Source organism: Conger conger, chromosome 2, assembly GCF_963514075.1.
Source record: "Conger conger chromosome 2, fConCon1.1, whole genome shotgun sequence".
Classification (NCBI taxonomy): Eukaryota; Metazoa; Chordata; class Actinopteri; order Anguilliformes; family Congridae; genus Conger; species Conger conger.
In genome coordinates, this window is record NC_083761.1 from 33,231,912 (window position 1) to 33,254,203 (window position 22,292).

Below are 22,292 nucleotides of genomic sequence, written 5' to 3' on the forward strand. Positions count from 1 at the left end.
TGCTGCCCAAACAGTTTATGTTTTAATACAATTATGTCTTAAATAATTTCAAAAAGGTATTAAATTCTACATTGCCTGATTTTGAGGCTAACACTTTTCACATATGTTCATTGTTGGAGTGTCATCACATCCATTAAGCAATAATAGTTCACTATTTTCGCTGGAGACTCATTATATCCAGTCTTAAAACTTCAACGCAAGTCGCAAATGACTCTCCCATTTCTAATACGCGACTGCCATCTACTGGCAAAAGTTGGTATTGTTTCTCAAGTAATTCCTCAATGACAAGTTTTGTTTCTTTTTGCGAGCCAGTAACCATAACGATGTATGAGTAACAGCGGCAGCCTACGTGACAAAATGTACTGACAACACCCAGCCCACAGCAACGTTTTTTCTCATCTACCTTAATTATATGGATTGAATAACTAAAATAAAAGACAGGCTTTTACTGGCAGGAAAGTAGCATATATTTCAAAGATTAACACATATAATGCATATCTTGCAATGACGTTCAATGTTATTTGGTTTAAAAAAAACCGTGTTGTAGCATTTTAAGGACTCAATACAAAACAGCTGTTCGGAAAGTTGGCTTGAAAACCAAGAAGCGTTATTAAGGAATTCGAGCCGTTTCTATTTGACTTCATTCGATTGAAGTGAATGCCGTAACCCAATTAAATGTAATTCGCGTCGGAATACACATAATAGCCTACACTGTGAACGTGAAATAAAAATATATAGAGGTTTAAATCGATCCTGTATTGGGACATTTTTTATGATGGCTGGTGCAACAGGCATTTTCGGGACCGTTGACCATAATCGAATGCTAGCATTTATATCATTACACTGACCAAGTCCTGTTAAAAAGCACATTTTTGGTTAATTTGTGGAAACGGTGAAGTTGTCTACACAATCTATTCTACTCACAGACTAACTGCGTCGCTGTAACTTCCCCCCATTTCTGATACGAGGATTCCATTTATTGGTAGAAAGTGGTTATTTTTTTATTTTTATTCCTTCAAGTGATTTTTCAACGATAGGTTTTTGTTTTTTTCTAGCGAGCCAGTAGGCATAACGATGTATGATTTACAGCTGCAGCCTACGTGACAAAATGTATTGACAACACCCAGCCCGACGTTTCTTTGCATCTATTTTCATTATATGAATTGCATATCTGAAATAAATATTAAAGACATTTAATGACTGTCTTTAACTGGCAGGAGAGTAGCATATATTTAAAAGATTAAGACATGAAGTCAAAATGAAACGTGAGCGTTTGAGGTGGCTCTGGTCGAACTCTGTGTTAACATGAGACCGTTATGTTCAACAATGGTATCTCATGCAGGTCGTTGCGAGATGAGAGGCATGGGCTAACAGCAGCCAGCCTGTCCACTGTCTGTGTGAGTCAAAAAACAGGTCAGCTACGTTGGTTTACAGGAATTGAAAACTTTCAGTTAAATCGCCAGATATGTTAGTTTATTTTGCTTGTCATTAAACACGAATTAAGAGAACATACAATTTCGCTAGGAATTTTTGACTTAATATGAAAATACCGGATTGAGGGCAGATACTTGGCATCTCCTTTAGATTTGGCAGAACAAATGCGTTTCAGGCAGCATAATTACCGGTGAAATGGAAAAGAATGATGCTGGCTAACTCGACGTTTAATGCAATATTATCAGACACTTCATAGAGAAATTATTTAACCAAGATAAAAGGAAACATACAACTTTTGGCCAATAGACGGCGTACGTGTATAAGAGGGCAGTTTAGCTTAATGGTTCATGCAGTGGAGTAAGGCATGCACGGTCCGCGGTTCCATCCCCGGTGCGGCCACAATAAAGTTGAATAGTTTCTTGAAGCCAATGGTTTTATTTTGAGTGCATATTTATAACCAAATGACTTCTCAAGCATAAATTGTGCCTCCCGCTGTAAAATCTATGGAAATTAATTCATCTCTGCTCTCCATACAGGACTGGAGCATGTTATCACAATGTGCAAGCAAGAAGTTATTTTTGTTTCATTCTACATTGTCTGATGTGGCTGAAACTTCACACATGTTCATTTTTGGAGTGTAATCTCATCCATATACCAAAAATGGCTCAATGTTATAGCGCCACCATCTGGCAACAGGAAGTGACTTTAAATATACTCGACATCTTCCAATTTGGCTGAAAATGTACAAATATGTTAATTATTGGAGTGTAATCAAATCCATGAACCATACACGGCTCAATATTATAGCGCCACCAACTGGCAATTGGAAGTGAGGCTTATATCATTGATGCATTCCAATAGCAGCAGCAACATCTTCATTGATCAAAGTGGAATTCCTGTGCACACTATACGTTGTCCAGGAAGCTGATTATTTCCAAAGTGTGTACATATTGTGAAACATGTCATTGGCACAACTATGCCACCAAGGCGGTTGCGCCCATGGTGCTTGGGCCCGTTCATTGCTGCTTGCAGCTATATTTATTATTATTATTCTTTTTCTTCAGGCAAATGGGCTTTTTTGAGGGCCTTGCCATGCGTAAAAAGTCTTGACATTTTGCACACACATCAGAAGTGGTTGCTGTCAGGAGCTCTCAGATGCTCAGACCTGGGCGTGGCCGAGGGACTCCACAGCGCCCCCTATCGCATTGTCTTCTATTGTGGGCAGGCACTTTGAGCTACCTGCACCTAATTTGGTGGCCTTATAGCGCTCCTCGGTCCAAACACATTTCTCATTCGGATCTAATCAAATATCTAAACAGGAAGTCAGCCATTTTGGATTTTCTGAGTTTTACACGTACTACACTTTTAAGTACTCCTCCTAGGGGGTTCATCGCATTCACACCACCTGTGGTCAGAATGGTCTCAGGATAGTCATGATGCTAAATTGCCAGGATATTTTTGATAGCTCAAACGGGACGGTCATGGGGAGGAGTACAATTTTTATGTCACGCCGCGCCAACAGGAAGTGGCCATAATTTCATGGTCTACATTGTCTGATCTGGCTGATATTTTAGAACTTTGTTTATTGTTGGACTACAATCACATGCATATCCCAAGAACAGGTCAATGTTATAGCGCCACCATCTGGCAACAGGAAGTGTGGTCTTTAACATATTTGTATGCATTCCTGCTAGGGCATTCAGCACATTCACACCAAATGCGGTCAGCATGATCTTAAGATAGTCCTTACGCTAAGTTGTGAAGGGATTTTTGATATCTCAAACGGTATGGAAATGGCGAGTCGTACAGTACACATATTGCGTGCAAAAAAATGACTTTTTTTTCGACATCGTCCGATCTGGCTGATATTTTACAAATATGTTCACTGTAGCACTACAATATCAGATATATACATATCAATCAGGGCGTGGCTAGACAGCGCCCCCTATAATTATTATTCTCTTTTTTTTCAATGTATTTTGCATTTTTGAGGTGCTTGCCATGGATGGAAACTCACAGAATTTTGCACACACATGAGAAGTGTTGGCTGTCAGGATGTATCAGATGCTCAGACCTGGGCGTGGCCAAGGGACTCCACAGCGCCCCCTAATGCTTTGTCTTCTATTGTGGACAGGCACTTTGAGCTACCTTCACCTAATTTGGTACGCATGTGGGGCTCCTCTGGACAAACACATTTCTCATTCGCATCGAATCAAATATGTAAACAGGAAGTCAGCCATTTTGAATTTTGTGCATTTTACACGTACTACACTTTTAAGTACTCCTCCTAGGGGGTTCATTGCATTCACACGAAATGTGGTCAAAGTGGTCTCAGGATAGTCATGATACTAATTCCACAGGATATTTTTGATATCTCAAACGGTATGGTCATGGCGAGGCGTACAATTTTCATGTCACGCCGCGCCAACAGGAAGTTGCCATTAATTCATGGTCTACATTGTCTGATCTGGCTGATATTTTACAAATATGTTCACTGTTAGAGTGTAATCACATCCAAATACCAAGAAGAAATCAATGTTATAGCGCCACCATCTGGCAACGGACGTGAGGTTTTTATCATGTTTGTATGCGTTCCTGCTAAGGTATTCATCACATTCACACCAAATGTAGTCATCATGATCTTAGAATAGTTCCGACCCTAAATGACGAAAGGATTTTTGATATCTCAAACGGTTTGGCAATGGCGAGGCGTATAATATACACGTTACGCCCAAAAACAGGAAGTGGGCTTAATTCCGTTCTATATCATCTGATCGGGCTGATATTTTACAAATATATTCACTTTTGGAGTGCAATCACATCCATATCCACATTCATCTGGGCGTGGCTACACAGCGCCCCCTATGGCTTTTTTCTAATATTGTGGACATATACTTTCACGTAAATGCACCACGTCTGGTAGGCATAAGGGTCTCCTCAAGACACACACATTTCTCATTTGCATCCCTTAACTTTTCCCTACAGGAAGTGAGCTATTTTGGATTTCGTGTGTTTTTAAGTGTTTTTTCACGTACCAAACTTTGAAATACTCTTCCTAGGGGGTTCATCACATTCACACAAAATGTGGTCAGCATGATATTATAGCCCTGACACACAACTATGAACTGATTTTTAATATCTTGGAATGGTATGGCTATGGTCAGCCTTAAAATTAACTTGAAATGCTGCCCAAACAGTTCATGTTTTAATACAATTATGTATTAAATAATTTCATAAAGGTATTAAATTCTACATTGCCTGATTTTGAGGCTACAACTTTTCACATATGTTCATTGTTGGAGTGTCATCACGTCCATTAAGCAATAATAGTTCACTATTTTCGCTGGAGACTCATTATATCCAGTCTTAAAACTTCAACGCAAGTCGCAAATGACTCTCCCATTTCTAATACGCGACTGCCATCTACTGGCAAAAGTTAGTATTGCATATATCTTGCAATGACGTTCAATGTTATTTGGTTTAAAAAAACCGTGTTGTAGCATTTTAAGGACTCAATACAAAACAGCTGTTCGGAAAGTTAGCTTGAAAATCAAGAAGCCTTATTAAGGAATTCGAGCCGTTTCTATTTGACTTCATTCGGTTGAAGTGAATGCCGTAACCCAATTAAATGTAATTCGCGTCCGAATACACATAATAGCCTACACTGTCAACGTGAAATAAAAATATATAGAGGTTTAAATCGATCCTATATTGGGACATTTGTTATGATGGCTGGTGCAACGGGCATTTTCGGTACCGTTGACCATAATCGAATGCTAGCATTTATATCATTACACTGACCAAGTCCTGTTAAAAAGCACATCACCTTTGTGGAAACAGTGAAGTTGTCTACACAATCTATTCTACTCACAGACTAACTGCGTCGCTGTAACTTCCCCCCATTTCTGATACGGGGATTCCATTTATTGGCAGAAAGTGGAACTTTTATATTTTTCTTCCTTCAAGTGATTTTTCAACGATAGGTTTTTGTTTTTTTTCTAGCGAGCCAGTAGGCATAACGATGTATGATTTACAGCTGCAGCCTACGTGACAAAATGTATTGACAACACCCAGCCCGACGTTTCTTTGCATCTATTTTCATTTTTGAATAGAATATCTGAAATAAATATTAAAGACATTTAATGACTGTCTTTAACTGGCAGGAGAGTAGCATATATTTAAAAGAGTCAAAAGTCAAAAAGAAACGTTAACGTTTGAGATGGCTGTGGTCCAACTCTGTGTTAACATGAGACCGTTATGTTCAACAAAGGTATGGCATGCAGGTCGTTGCGAGATGACGCGCATTGGCTAACAGCAGCCAGCCTGTCCACTGTCTGTGTGAGTCAAAAAAACAGGTCAGCTACGTTTGTTTACATGAATAGAAAACTTTCAGTTAAATCGCCAGATATGTTAGTTTATTTTGCTTGTCATTAAACACGAATTAAGAGAACATACAATTTCGCTAGGAATTTTTGACTTAATATGAAAATACCGGATTGAAGGCAGAGACTTGGCATCTCCTTTAGATTTGGCTGAACAAATGCGTTTCAGGCAGCATAATTACCGGTGAAATGGAAAAAAATGATGCTGGCTAACTCGACGTTTAATGCAATATTATCCGACACTTCGGAGAGAAATTATTTAACCAGGATTAAAGGAAACATACAACTTTTGGCCAATAGATAACGTACGTGTATAAGAGGGCAGTATAGCTTAATGGTTCAGACAGTGGATTAAGACATGCAAGGTCCGCGGTTCCATCCCCGGTGCGGCCACAATAAAGATGAATAGTTTCTTTACGCCAATGGTTCTATTTTGAGTGCATATTTATAACCGAATGACTTCTCAAGCGTAAATTGTGCCTCCCGCTGTAAAATCTATTGAAATTAATTCATCTCTGCTCTCCATACAGGACTGGAGCATATTATTACACTGTGCAAGCAAGAAGTAATTTTTGTTTCATTCTACATTGTCTGATGTGGCAGAAACTTCACACATGTTCATTTTTGGAGTGTAATCTCATCCATATACCAAGAAAGGCTCAATGGCATAGCGCCACCATCTGGCAACAGGAAGTGGCTTTAATTTTACTTGACATCTTCCAATTTGGCTGAAAATGGACAAATATGTTAATTATTGGAGTGTAATCAAATCCATGAACCATACACGGCTCAATATTATACCGCCACCATCTGGCAACAGGAAGTGGCTTAAATTTTACGTGACATCTTCCAATTTGGCTGAAAATGTACAAATATGTTAATTATTGGAGTGAAATCAAATCCATGAACCATACACGGCTCAATATTATAGCGCCACCATCTGGCAATAGGAAGTGAGGCTTATATCATTGATGCATTCCAATAGCAGCAGAAACATCTTCATTGATCAAAGGGGAATTCCTGTGAACACTATACGTTGTCCAGGAAGGTGATTATTTCCAAAGTGTGTACATATTGTGAAACATGTCATTGGCACAACTGTGCCACCAAGGCGGTTGCGCCCATGGTGCTTGGGCCCGTTCATTGCTGCTTGCAGCTATATTTAGGGCCCAAGCACCGTAGGGTGCGAAGGACCCTATTGTTATTGGAAGGATTATTATTATTATTATTATTATTATTATTATTATTATTATTATTATTCTTTCTCTTCCGTCAAATGGGCTTTTTTGAGGGCCTTGCCATCGCTAAAAAGTCTTGAAATTTTGCAGACACATCAGAAGTGGTGGCCGTCAGGATCTATCAGATGCTCAGACCTGGGTGTGGCCGAGGGACTCCACAGCGCCCCCTATTGCGCTGACCCCCCCCCCCCCCATTGCATTGTTGTCTATTGTGGGCAGGCACTTTGAACTACATGAAACTAATTTGGTAACCATGTGTGGCTCCTCAATTCAAACACATTTCTCATTCGCATTTATGCAAATATGCGAACAGGAAGTGAGCTATTTTGGATTTTGTGTGTTTTACACGTACTACACTTTTACGTACTCCTCCTAGGGGGTTCATAGCATTCACACCAACTGTGGTCAGAATGGTCTCAGGATAGTCATGATGCTAAATTGCCAGGATATTTTTGATAGCTCAAACGGGATGGTCATGGCGAGGCGTGCAATTTTTATGTCACGCCGCGCCAACAGGAAGTGGTCATAATTTCATGGTCTACATCGTCTGATCTGGCTGATATTTTAGAAATATGTTTAGTGTTGGAGTATAATCACATCCATATCCCAAGAACGGGTCAATGTTATAGCGCCACCATCTGGCAACAGGAAGTGAGGTCTTTATCATATTTGTATGCCTTCCTGCTAGGGCATTCATCACATTCACACGAAATGTGGTCAGCATGATCTTAGGATAGTCATGACCATAAGCTGTGAACGGATTTTTGATATCTCAAACGGTATGGAAATGGCGAGTCGTACAGTACACATATTTCGTGCAAAAAAATGACTTTTTTTTCGACATCGTCCGATCTGGCTGATATTTTACAAATATGTTCACTGTTGGAGTACAATATGAAATATATACATATCAATCGGGGCGTGGCTAGACAGCGCCCCCTATAATTATTATTCTCTTTTTTTTCAATGTATTTAGCATTTTTGAGGTGCTTGCCATGGATGGAAACTCACGGAATTTTGCACACACATGAGAAGTGTTGGCTCTCAGGACGTATCAGATGCTCAGACCTGGGCGTGGTCGAGGGACTCCACAGCGCCCCCTAATGCTTTGTCTTCTATTGTGGACAGGCACTTTGAGCTACCTTCACCTAATTTGGTATGCATGTGGGGCTCCTCTGGACAAACACATTTCTCTTTCGCATCGAATCAAATATGTGAACAGGAAGTCAGCCATTTTGAATTTTGTGCATTTTACACGTACTACACTTTTAAGTACTCCTCCTAGGGGGTTCATTGCATTCACACGAAATGTGGTCAAAGTGGTCTCAGGATAGTCATGATACTAATTCCAAAGGATATTTTTGATATCTCAAACGGTATGGTCATGGCGAGGCGTACAATTTTCATGTCACGCCGCGCCAACAGGAAGTAGCCATAAATTCATGCTCTACATTGTCTGATCTGGCTGATATTTTACAAATATGTTCACTGTTAGAGTGTAATCACATCCAAATACCAAGAAGAAATCAATGTTATAGCGCCACCATCTGGCAACGGAAGTGAGTTTTTTATCATGTTTGTATGTGTTCCTGCTAGGGTATTCATCACATTCACACCAAATGTAGTCATCATGATCTTAGAATAGTCCTGACCCTAAATGACGAAAGGATTTTTGATATCTCAAACGGTTTGGCAATGGCGAGGCGTATAATACACACGTTACGCCCAAAAACAGGAAGTGGGCTTCATTCCGTTCTACATCATCTGATCGGGCTGATATTTTACAAATATATTCACTTTTGGAGTGCAATCACATCCATATCCACATTCATCTGGGCGTGGCTACACAGCGCCCCCTATGGCTTTTTTCTAATATTGTGGACATATACTTTCACGTAAATGCACCACGTCTGGTAGACATAAGGGTCTCCTCAAGACACACACATTTCTCATTTGCATCCCTTAACTTTTCCCAACAGGAAGTGAGCTATTTTGGATTTTGTGTGTTTTTAAGTGTTTTTTCACGTACCAAACTTTGAAATACTCTTCCTAGGGGGTTCATCACATTCACACAAAATGTGGTCAGCATGATATTATAGCCCTGACACACAACTATGAACTGATTTTTAATATCTTGGAATGGTATGGCTATGGTCAGCCTTAAAATTAACTTGTAATGCTGCCCAAACAGTTCATGTTTTAATACAATTATGTATTAAATAATTTCAAAAAGGTATTAAATTCTACATTGCCTGATTTTGAGGCTACAACTTTTCACATATGTTCATTGTTGGAGTGTCATCACATCCATTAAGCAATAATAGTTCACTATTTTCGCTGGAGACTCATTATATCCAGTCTTAAAACTTCAACGCAAGTCGCAAATGACTCTCCCATTTCTAATACGCGACTGCCATCTACTGGCAAAAGTTGGTATTGTATATATCTTGCAATGACGTTCAATGTTATTTGGTTTATAAAAAACCGTGTTGTAGCATTTTAAGGACTCAATACAAAACAGCTGTTCGGAAAGTTGGCTTGAAAACCAAGAAGCGTTATTAAAGAATTCGAGCCGTTTCTATTTGACTTCATTCGATTGAAGTGAATGCCGTAACCCAATTAAATGTAATTCGCGTCGGAATACACACAATCGCCTACACTGTGAACGTGAAATAAAAATATATAGAGGTTTAAATCGATCCTATATTGGGACATTTGTTATGATGGCTGGTGCAACGGGCATTTTCGGTACCGTTGACCATAATCGAATGCTAGCATTTATATCATTACACTGACCAAGTCCTGTTAAAAAGCACATTTTTGGTTCCTTTGTGGAAACAGTGAAGTTGTCTACATAATCTATTCTACTCACAGACTAACTGCGTCGCTGTAACTTCCCCCCATTTCTTATACGGGGATTCCATTTATTTGCTGAAAGTGGTACTTTTTTTTTTTTCTTCCTTCAAGTGATTTTTCAACGATAGGTTTTTGTTTTTTTCTAGCAGCAGTAGGCATAACGATGTATGATTTACAGCTGCAGCCTACGTGACAAAATGTATTGACAACACCCAGCCCGACGTTTCTTTGCATCTATTTTCATTATATGAATAGAATATCTGAAATAAATATTAAAGACATTTAATGACTGTCTTTAACTGGCAGGAGAGTAGCATATATTTAAAAGAGTCAAAAGTCAAAAAGAAACGTTAACGTTTGAGATGGCTCTGGTCGAACTCCGTTATGTTCAACAAAGGTATGGCATGCAGGTCGTTGCGAGATGACGCGCATTGGCTAACAGCAGCCAGCCTGTCCACTGTCTGTGTGAGTCAAAAAACAGGTCAGCTACGTTTGTTTACAAGAATAGAAAACTTTCAGTTAAATCGCCAGATATGTTAGTTTATTTTGCTTGTCATTAAACACGAATTAAGAGAACATACAATTTCGCAAGGAATTTTTGACTTAATATGAAAATACCGGATTGAGGGCAGAGACTTGGCATCTCCTTTAGATTTGGCTGAACAAATGCGTTTCAGGCAGCATAATTACCGGTGAAATGGAAAAGAATGATGCTGGCTAACTCGACGTTTAATGCAATATTATCCGACACTTCGGAGAGAAATTATTTAACCAGGATAAAAGGAAACATACAACTTTTGGCCAATAGATGGCGTACGTGTATAAGAGGGCAGTATAGCTTAATGGTTCAGACAGTGGATTAAGACATGCAAGGTCCGCGGTTCCATCCCCGGTGCGGCTACAATAAAGTTGAATAGTTTCTTTACGCCAATGGTTTTATTTTGAGTGCATATTTATAACCGAATGACTTCTCAAGCGTAAATTGTGCCTCCCGCTGTAAAATCTATGGAAATTAATTCATCTCTGCTCTCCATACAGGACTGGAGCATATTATTACAATGTGCAAGCAAGAAGTAATTTTTGTTTCATTCTACATTGTCTGATGTGGCAGAAACTTCACACATGTTCATTTTTGGAGTGTAATCTCATCCATATACCAAGAAAGGCTCAATGGCATAGCGCCACCATCTGGCAACAGGAAGTGGCTTTAATTTTACTTGACATCTTCCAATTTGGCTGAAAATGTACAAATATGTTAATTATCGGAGTGTAATCAAATCCATGAACCATACACGGCTCAATATTATAGCGCCACCATCTGGCAATAGGAAGTGAGGCTTATATCATTGATGCATTCCAATAGCAGCAGCAACATCTTCATTGATCAAAGGGGAATTCCTGTGCACACTATACGTTGTCCAGGAAGGTGATTATTTCCAAAGTGTGTACATATTGTGAAACATGTCATTGGCACAACTATGCCACCAAGGCGGTTGCGCCCATGGTGCTTGGGCCCGTTCATTGCTGCTTGCAGCTATATTTAGGGCCCAAGCACCGTAGGGTGCGAAGGACCCTATTGTTATTGGAAGGATTATTATTATTATTATTATTATTATTATTATTATTATTATTATTCTTTCTCTTCCGTCAAATGGGCATTTTTGAGGGCCTTGCCATGGCTAAAAAGTCTTGAAATTTTGCAGACACATCAGAAGTGGTGGCCGTCAGGATCTATCAGATGCTCAGACCTGGGTGTGGCCGAGGGACTCCACAGCGCCCCCTATTGCGCTGACCCCCCCCCCCATTGCATTGTTGTCTATTGTGGGCAGGCACTTTGAACTACATGAAACTAATTTGGTAAACATGTGTGGCTCCTCAATTCAAACACATTTCTCATTCGCATTGATGCAAATATGCGAACAGGAAGTGAGCTATTTTGGATTTTGTGTGTTTTACACGTACTACACTTTTAAGTACTCCTCCTAGGGGGTTCATCACATTCACACCACCTGTGGTCAGAATGGTCTCAGGATATTCATGATGCTAAATTGCCAGGATATTTTTGATAGCTCAAACGGGACGGTCCTGGGGAGGCGTATAATTTTTATGTCACGCCACGCCAACAGGAAGTGGCCGTAATTTCATGGTCTACATCGTCTGATCTGGCTGATATTTTAGAAATACGTTTATTGTTGGAGTATAATCACATCCATATCCCAAGAACGGGTCAATGTTATAGCGCCACCATCTGGCAACAGGAAGTGAGGTCTTTATCATATTTGTATGCCTTCCTGCTAGGGCATTCATCACATTCACACGAAATGTGGTCCGCATGATCTTAGGATAGTCATGACCATAAGCTGTGAAGGGATTTTTGATATCTCAAACGGTATGGAAATGGCGAGTCGTAAAGTACACATATTGCGTGCAAAAAAATGACTTTTTTTTCGACATCGTCCGATCTGGCTGATATTTTATAAATATGTTCACTGTTGGAGTAGAATATGAAATATATACATATCAATCGGGGCGTGGCTAGACAGCGCCCCCTATAATTATTATTCTCTTTTTTTTCAATGTATTTTGCATTTTTGAGGTGCTTGCCATGGATGAAAACTCACAGAATTTTGCACACACATGAGAAGTGTTGGCTGTCAGGATGTATCAGATGCTCAGACCTGGGCGTGGCCGAGGGACTCCACAGCGCCCCCTAATGCTTTGTCTTCTATTGTGGACAGGCACTTTGAGCTACCTTCACCTAATTTGGTATGCATGTGGGGCTCCTCTGGACAAACACATTTCTCTTTTGCATCCAATAAATATGTGAACAGGAAGTCAGCCATTTTGAATTTTGTGCATTTTACACGTACTACACTTTTAAGTACTCCTCCTAGGGGGTTTATTGCATTCACACGAAATGTGGTCTAAGCGGTCTCAGGATAGTCATGATACTAATTCCAAAGGATATTTTTGATATCTCAAACGGTATGCTCATGGCGAGGCGTACAATTTTCATGTCACGCCGCGCCAACAGGAAGTAGCCATAAATTCATGGTCTACATTGTCTGATCTGGCTGATATTTTACACATATGTTCACTGTTAGAGTGTAATCACATCCATATACCAAGAAGTTGTCAATGTTATAGCGCCACCATCTGGCAACGGAAGTGAGGTTTTTATCATGTTTGTATGCGTTCCTGCTAGGGTATTCATCACATTCACACCAAATGTAGTCATCATGATCTTAGAATAGTCCTGACCCTAAATGACGAAAGGATTTTTGATATCTCAAACGGTTTGGCAATGGCGAGGCGTATAATACACACGTTACACCCAAAAACAGGAAGTGGGCTTAATTCCGTTCTACATCATCTGATCGGGCTGATATTTTGCAAATATATTCACTTTTGGAGTGCAATCACATCCATATCCACATTCATCTGGGCGTGGCTACACAGCGCCCCCTATGGCTTTTTTCTAATATTGTGGACATATACTTTCACGTAAATGCACCACGTCTGGTAGGCATAAGGGTCTCCTCAAGACACACACATTTCTCATTTGCATCCCTTAACTTTTCCCAACAGGAAGTGAGCTATTTTGGATTTTGTGTGTTTTTAAGTGTTTTTTCACGTACCAAACTTTGAAATACTCTTCCTAGGGGGTTCATCACATTCACACAAAATGTGGTCAGCATGGTATTATAGCCCTGACACACAACTATAAACTGATTTTTAATATCTTGGAATGGTATGGCTATGGTCAGCCTTAAAATTAACTTGTAATGCTGCCCAAACAGTTCATGTTTTAATACAATTATGTATTAAATAATTTCAAAAAGGTATTAAATTCTACATTGCCTGATTTTGAGGCTACAACTTTTCACATATGTTCATTGTTGGAGTGTCATCACATCCATTAAGCAATAATAGTTCACTATTTTCGCTGGAGACTCATTATATCCAGTCTTAAAACTTCAACGCAAGTCGCAAATGACTCTCCCATTTCTAATACGCGACTGCCATCTACTGGCACAAGTTGGTATTGCATATATCTTGCAATGACGTTCAATGTTATTTGGTTTAAAAAAAACCGTGTTGTAGCATTTTAAGGACTCAATACAAAACAGCTGTTCGGAAAGTTAGCTTGAAAATCAAGAAGCCTTATTAAGGAATTCGAGCCGTTTCTATTTGACTTCATTCGGTTGAAGTGAATGCCGTAACCCAATTAAATGTAATTCGCGTCGGAATACACATAATAGCCTACACTGTCAACGTGAAATAAAAATATATAGAGGTTTAAATCGATCCTATATTGGGACATTTGTTATGATGGCTGGTGCAACGGGCATTTTCGGTACCGTTGACCATAATCGAATGCTAGCATTTATATCATTTCACTGACCAAGTCCTGTTAAAAAGCACATCACCTTTGTGGAAACAGTGAAGTTGTCTACACAATCTATTCTACTCACAGACTAACTGCGTCGCTGTAACTTCCCCCCATTTCTGATACGGGGATTCCATTTATTGGCAGAAAGTGGAACTTTTATATTTTTCTTCCTTCAAGTGATTTTTCAACGATAGGTTTTAGTTTTTTTTCTAGCGAGCCAGTAGGCATAACGATGTATGATTTACAGCTGCAGCCTACGTGACAAAATGTATTGACAACACCCAGCCCGACGTTTCTTTGCATCTATTTTCATTTTTGAATAGAATATCTGAAATAAATATTAAAGACATTTAATGACTGTCTTTAACTGGCAGGAGAGTAGCATATATTTAAAAGAGTCAAAAGTCAAAAAGAAACGTTAACGTTTGAGATGGCTGTGGTCCAACTCTGTGTTAACATGAGACCGTTATGTTCAACAAAGGTATGGCATGCAGGTCGTTTCGAGATGACGCGCATTGGCTAACAGCAGCCAGCCTGTCCACTGTCTGTGTGAGTCAAAAAAACAGGTCAGCTACGTTTGTTTACATGAATAGAAAACTTTCAGTTAAATCACCAGATATGTTAGTTTATTTTGCTTGTCATTAAACACGAATTAAGAGAACATACAATTTCGCTAGGAATTTTTGACTTAATATGAAAATACCGGATTGAGGGCAGAGACTTGGCATCTCCTTTAGATTTGGCTGAACAAATGCGTTTCAGGCAGCATAATTACCGGTGAAATGGAAAAAAATGATGCTGGCTAACTCGACGTTTAATGCAATATTATCCGACACTTCGGAGAGAAATTATTTAACCAGGATTAAAGGAAACATACAACTTTTGGCCAATAGATAACGTACGTGTATAAGAGGGCAGTATAGCTTAATGGTTCAGACAGTGGATTAAGACATGCAAGGTCCGCGGTTCCATCCCCGGTGCGGCCACAATAAAGATGAATAGTTTCTTTACGCCAATGGTTCTATTTTGAGTGCATATTTATAACCGAATGACTTCTCAAGCGTAAATTGTGCCTCCCGCTGTAAAATCTATTGAAATTAATTCATCTCTGCTCTCCATACAGGACTGGAGCATATTATTACACTGTGCAAGCAAGAAGTAATTTTTGTTTCATTCTACATTGTCTGATGTGGCAGAAACTTCACACATGTTCATTTTTGGAGTGTAATCTCATCCATATACCAAGAAAGGCTCAATGGCATAGCGCCACCATCTGGCAACAGGAAGTGGCTTTAATTTTACTTGACATCTTCCAATTTGGCTGAAAATGGACAAATATGTTAATTATTGGAGTGTAATCAAATCCATGAACCATACACGGCTCAATATTATACCGCCACCATCTGGCAACAGGAAGTGGCTTAAATTTTACGTGACATCTTCCAATTTGGCTGAAAATGTACAAATATGTTAATTATTGGAGTGAAATCAAATCCATGAACCATACACGGCTCAATATTATAGCGCCACCATCTGGCAATAGGAAGTGAGGCTTATATCATTGATGCATTCCAATAGCAGCAGAAACATCTTCATTGATCAAAGGGGAATTCCTGTGCACACTATACGTTGTCCAGGAAGGTGATTATTTCCAAAGTGTGTACATATTGTGAAACATGTCATTGGCACAACTGTGCCACCAAGGCGGTTGCACCCATGGTGCTTGGGCCCGTTCATTGCTGCTTGCAGCTATATTTATTATTATTATTCTTTTTTCTATATGCAAATGGGCCTTTTTGAGGTGCTTGCCATGCATAAAAAGTTTGGGAATTTTGCACACACATCAGAAATGAGGACCTTCAGGATTGATTAGATGCTCAGACCTGGGCGTGGCCGAGAGACTCCACAGCGCCCCCTATCGCATTGTCATCTATTGTGGGCAGGCACTTTGAGCTACCTTCACAAAATTTAGTACGCATATAGCACTCCTCGGACCAAAAACATTTATAATTTGTATCTAATCAAATATACAAACAGGAAGTCAGCAATTTTGGATTTTGTGCGTTTTACATGTACTGCACTTTTAAGTACTCCTCCTAGGGGGTTCATCACATTCACACCACCTGTGGTCAAAATAGTCTCAGGATATTCATGATGCTAAATTGCCAGGATATTTTTGATAGCTCAAACGGGACGGTCCTGGGGAGGCGTAGAATTTTTATGTCACGCCGCGCCAACAGGAAGTGGCCGTAATTTCATGGTCTACATTGTCTGATCTGGCTGATATTTTAGAAATACGTTTATTGTTGGAGTATAATCACATCCATATCCCAAGAACGGGTCAATATTATAGCGCCACCATCTGGCAACAGGAAGTGAGGTCTTTATCATATTTGTATGCCTTCCTGCTAGGGCATTCATCACATTCACATGAAATGTGGTCAGCATGATCTTAGGATAGTCATGACCATAAGCTGTGAAGGGATTTTTGATATCTCAAACGGTATGGAAATGGCGAGTCGTACAGTACACATATTGCGTGCAAAAAAATGACTTTTTTTTCGACATCGTCCGATCTGGCTGATATTTTACAAATATGTTCACTGTTGGAGTACAATATGAAATATATACATATCAATCGGGGCGTGGCTAGACAGCGCCCCCTATAATTATTATTCTCTTTTTTTTCAATGTATTTTGCATTTTTGAGGTGCTTGCCATGGATGAAAACTCACGGAATTTTGCAGACGCATGAGAATTGTTGGCTGTCAGAATGTATCAGATGCTCAGACCTGGGCGTGGCCGAGGGACTCCACAGCGCCCCCTATCGCATTGTCTTCTATTGTGGACAGGCACTTTGACCTACCTTCACCTAATTTGGCAGACATGTGGGGCTCCTCTTGCCAAACACATTTCTCATTCGCATTAAATCAAATATGTGAACAGGAAGTCAGCCATTTTGAATTTTGTGCATTTTACACGTACTACACTTTTAAGTACTCCTCCTAGGGGGTTCATTGCATTCACAGGAAATGTGGTCAAAGTGGTCTCAGGATAGTCATGATACTAATTCCAAAGGATATTTTTGATATCTCAAACGGTATGGTCATGGCGAGGCGTACAATTTTCATGTCACGCCGCGCCAACAGGAAGTAGCCATAAATTCATGGTCTACATTGTCTGATCTGGCTGATATTTTACAAATATGTTCAATGTTAGAGTGTAATCACATCCATATACCAAGAAGTAGTCAATGTTATAGCGCCACCATCTGGCAACGGAAGTGAGGTTTTTATCATGTTTGTATGCGTTCCTGCTAGGGTATTCATCACATTCACACCAAATGTAGTCATCATGATCTTAGAATAGTCCTGACCCTAAATGACGAAAGGATTTTTGATATCTCAAACGGTTTGGCAATGGCGAGGCGTATAATACACACGTTACACCCAAAAACAGGAAGTGGGCTTAATTCCGTTCTACATCATCTGATCGGGTTGATATTTTGCAAATATATTCACTTTTGGAGTGCAATCACATCCATATCCACATTCATCTGGGCGTGGCTACACAGCGCCCCCTATGGCTTTTTTCTAATATTGTGGACACATACTTTCACGTAAATGCACCACGTCTGGTAGGCATAAGGGTCTCCTCAAGACACACACATTTCTCATTTGCATCCCTTAACTTTTCCCAACAGGAAGTGAGCTATTTTGGATTTTGTGTGTTTGTAAGTGTTTTTTCACGTACCAAACTTTGAAATACTCTTCCTAGGGGGTTCATCACATTCACACAAAATGTGGTCAGCATGGTATTATAGCCCTGACACACAACTATGAACTGATTTTTAAAATCTTGGAATGGTATGGCTATGGTCAGCCTTAAAATTAACTTGTAATGCTGCCCAAACAGTTCATGTTTTAATACAATTATGTATTAAATAATTTTAAAAAGGTATTCAATTCTACATTGCCTGATTTTGAGGCTAACACTTTTCACATATGTTCATTGTTGGAGTGTCATCACATCCATTAAGCAATAATAGTTCACTATTTTCGCTGGAGACTCATTATATCCAGTCTTAAAACTTCAACGCAAGTCGCAAATGACTCTCCCATTTCTAATACGCGACTGCCATCTACTGGCAAAAGTTGGTATTGTTTCTCAAGTAATTCGTCAATGACAAGTTTTGTTTCTTTTTGCGAGCCAGTAACCATAACGATGTATGAGTAACAGCGGCAGCCTACGTAACAAAATGTACTGACAACACCCAGCCCACAGCAACGTTTTTTCTCATCTACCTTAATTATATGGATTGAAGAACTAAAATAAAAGACAGGCTTTTACTGGCAGGAAAGTAGCATATATTTCAAAGATTAACACATATAATGCATATCTTGCAATGACGTTCAATGTTATTTGGTTTAAAAAAAATCGTGTTGTAGCATTTTAAGGACTCAATACAAAACAGCTGTTCGGAAAGTTAGCTTGAAAACCAAGAAGCCTTATTAAGGAATTCGAGCCGTTTCTATTTGACTTCATTCGATTGAAGTGAATGCCGTAACCCAATTAAATGTAATTCGCGTCGGAATACACATAATAGCCTACACTGTCAACGTGAAATAAAAATATATAGAGGTTTAAATCGATCCTATATTGGGACATTTGTTATGATGGCTGGTGCAACGCGCATTTTCGGTACCGTTGACCATAATCGAATGCTAGCATTTATATCATTAGACTGACCAAGTCCTGTTAAAAAGCACATTTTTGGTTCCTTTGTGGAAACAGTGAAGTTGTCTACGCAATCTATTCTACTCACAGACTAACTGCGTCGCTGTAACTTCCCCCCATTTCTGATACGGGGATTCCATTTATTGGCAGAAAGTGGAAATTTTATATTTTTCTTCCTTCAAGTGATTTTTCAACGATAGGTTTTTGTTTTTTTTCTAGCGAGCCAGTAGGCATAACGATGTATGATTTACAGCTGCAGCCTACGTGACAAAATGTATTGACAACACCCAGCCCGACGTTTCTTTGCATCTATTTTCATTACATGAATTGAATAACTAAAAGAAATATGAAAGACATTTAAAGACTTAAAGACAGGCTTTAACTGGCAGGAGAGTATCATATTTTTAAAAGATTAACACATGAAGTCAAAAAGAAACTTTAGCGTCTGAGGTGGCTCTGCTCGAACGCTGTGTTAACATGAGACCGTTTTGTTCAACAAAGGTATCACATGCAGGTCGTTGCGAGATGACACGCACGGGCTAACAGCAGCCAGCCAGTCCACTGTCTGTGTGAGTCAAAAAACAGGTCAGCTCCGTTGGTTTACATGAATAGAAAACTTTCAGTTAAATCGCCAGCTATGTTAGTTTATTAGGCTTGTCATTAAACACGAATTAAGAGAACATACAATTTCGCTAGGAATGGTAAATTAATATGAAAATACTGTATTGAGGGCAGAGAGTTGGCATCTCTTTTAGATTTGGCTGAACAAATGCGTTTCAGGCAGCATAATTACCAGTGAAATGGAAAAGAATGATGCTGGTTAACTAGACGTTTCGTGCAATATTATCCGACACTTCGTAGAGAAATTATTAAACCAAGATAAAAGGAGACATTTGGCCAATAGATGACACCCGTGTATAAGCGGGCAGTATAGCGTAATGGTTAGGGCGGTGGATTAAGGCACGCAAATTCAGCCGTTCGATCCCCGCTGCAGCCACAATGAATTTGAATAGTTTCTTGAAGCCAATTGTTTTCATTTTGAGTGCATATTTATGGCCGAATGACTTCTCAAGCGTAAATTGTGCCTCCCCGTGTAAAAACTATGGAAATTAATTAATCTCTGCTCTCCATACAGGACTGTAGCATGTTATCACAATGTGCAAGCAAGAAGTAATTTTTGTTTCATTCTACATTGTCTGATGTGGCAGAAACTTCACACATGTTCATTTTTGGAGTGTAATCTCATCCATTTTCCAATAAAGGCTAAATGGCAAAGCGCCACCCGCTGGCAACAGGAAGTGAGCCTTATATTGCATTCTTAAGCATTATTTTTCAATGGGTTCATGACATTCACGGTAAATGTGGTCAGCATGATGCTAGGATGGTCCTGACAAAACAGATTTTTGATTTACTGGGATGATATAGCTATGGGCAGGCACATAAAAAACACATCATGCCAGACAAACAGGAAGTGGTCATACTTAAATTCTCCAATGTCTGATGTGACTGCAACTTTACACAGATGCTCAGTGTTGGAGTGTAATCAAATCCATATTCCAAAAACGACTCAATGTTATAGCAGCATCATCTGGAAACAGGAATTGACCTTAATTTCGCTGAACATCTTCCGATGTGGCTGAAAATGTACAAATATGTTTATTTCTGGAGTGTAATCAAATTCAAAAAACATACACGGATCAATAATATAGCGCCACCATCTGGCAACAGGAAGTGAGGCTTATATCATTGATGCATTCCAATAGCAGCGCCAACATCTTCATTGATCAAAGGGAAATTCCTGTGCACACTATACGTTGTCCAGGAAGGTGATTATTTCCAAAGTGTGTACATGTTGTGAAACATGTCATTGGCAGAACTATGCCACCAAGGCGGTTGCCCCCATGGGGCTTGGGCCCGTTCATTGCTGCTTGCAGCTATATTTAGGGCCCAAGCACCGTAGGGTGCGAAGGACCCTATTGTTATTGTAAAGATTATTATTATTATTATTATTATTATTATTAGGGCCCAAGCACCGTAGGGTGCGAAGGACCCTATTGTTATTGTAAAGATTATTATTTAGGGCCCAAGCACCGTAGGGTGCGAAGGACCCTATTGTTATTGGAAGGATTATTATTATTATTATTATTATTATTATTATTATTATTAGGGCCCAAGCACCGTAGGGTGCGAAGGACCCTATTGTTATTGGAAGGATTATTATTATTATTATTATTATTATTATTATTATTATTATTATTCTTTCTCTTCCGTCAAATGGGCATTTTTGAGGGCCTTGCCATGGCTAAAAAGTCTTGAAATTTTGCAGACACATCAGAAGTGGTGGCCGTCAGGATCTATCAGATGCTCAGACCTGGGTGTGGCCGAGGGACTCCACAGCGCCCCCTATTGCGCTGACCCCCCCCCCCCATTGCATTGTTGTCTATTGTGGGCAGGCACTTTGAACTACATGAAACTAATTTGGTAAACATGTGTGGCTCCTCAATTCAAACACATTTCTCATTCGCATTGATGCAAATATGCGAACAGGAAGTGAGCTATTTTGGATTTTGTGTGTTTTACACGTACTACACTTTTAAGTACTCCTCCTAGGGGGTTCATCACATTCACACCACCTGTGGTCAGAATGGTCTCAGGATATTCATGATGCTAAATTGCCAGGATATTTTTGATAGCTCAAACGGGACGGTCCTGGGGAGGCGTATAATTTTTATGTCACGCCACGCCAACAGGAAGTGGCCGTAATTTCATGGTCTACATCGTCTGATCTGGCTGATATTTTAGAAATACGTTTATTGTTGGAGTATAATCACATCCATATCCCAAGAACGGGTCAATGTTATAGCGCCACCATCTGGCAACAGGAAGTGAGGTCTTTATCATATTTGTATGCCTTCCTGCTAGGGCATTCATCACATTCACACGAAATGTGGTCCGCATGATCGTAGGATAGTCATGACCATAAGCTGTGAAGGGATTTTTGATATCTCAAACGGTATGGAAATGGCGAGTCGTAAAGTACACATATTGCGTGCAAAAAAATGACTTTTTTTTCGACATCGTCCGATCTGGCTGATATTTTATAAATATGTTCACTGTTGGAGTAGAATATGAAATATATACATATCAATCGGGGCGTGGCTAGACAGCGCCCCCTATAATTATTATTCTCTTTTTTTTCAATGTATTTTGCATTTTTGAGGTGCTTGCCATGGATGAAAACTCACAGAATTT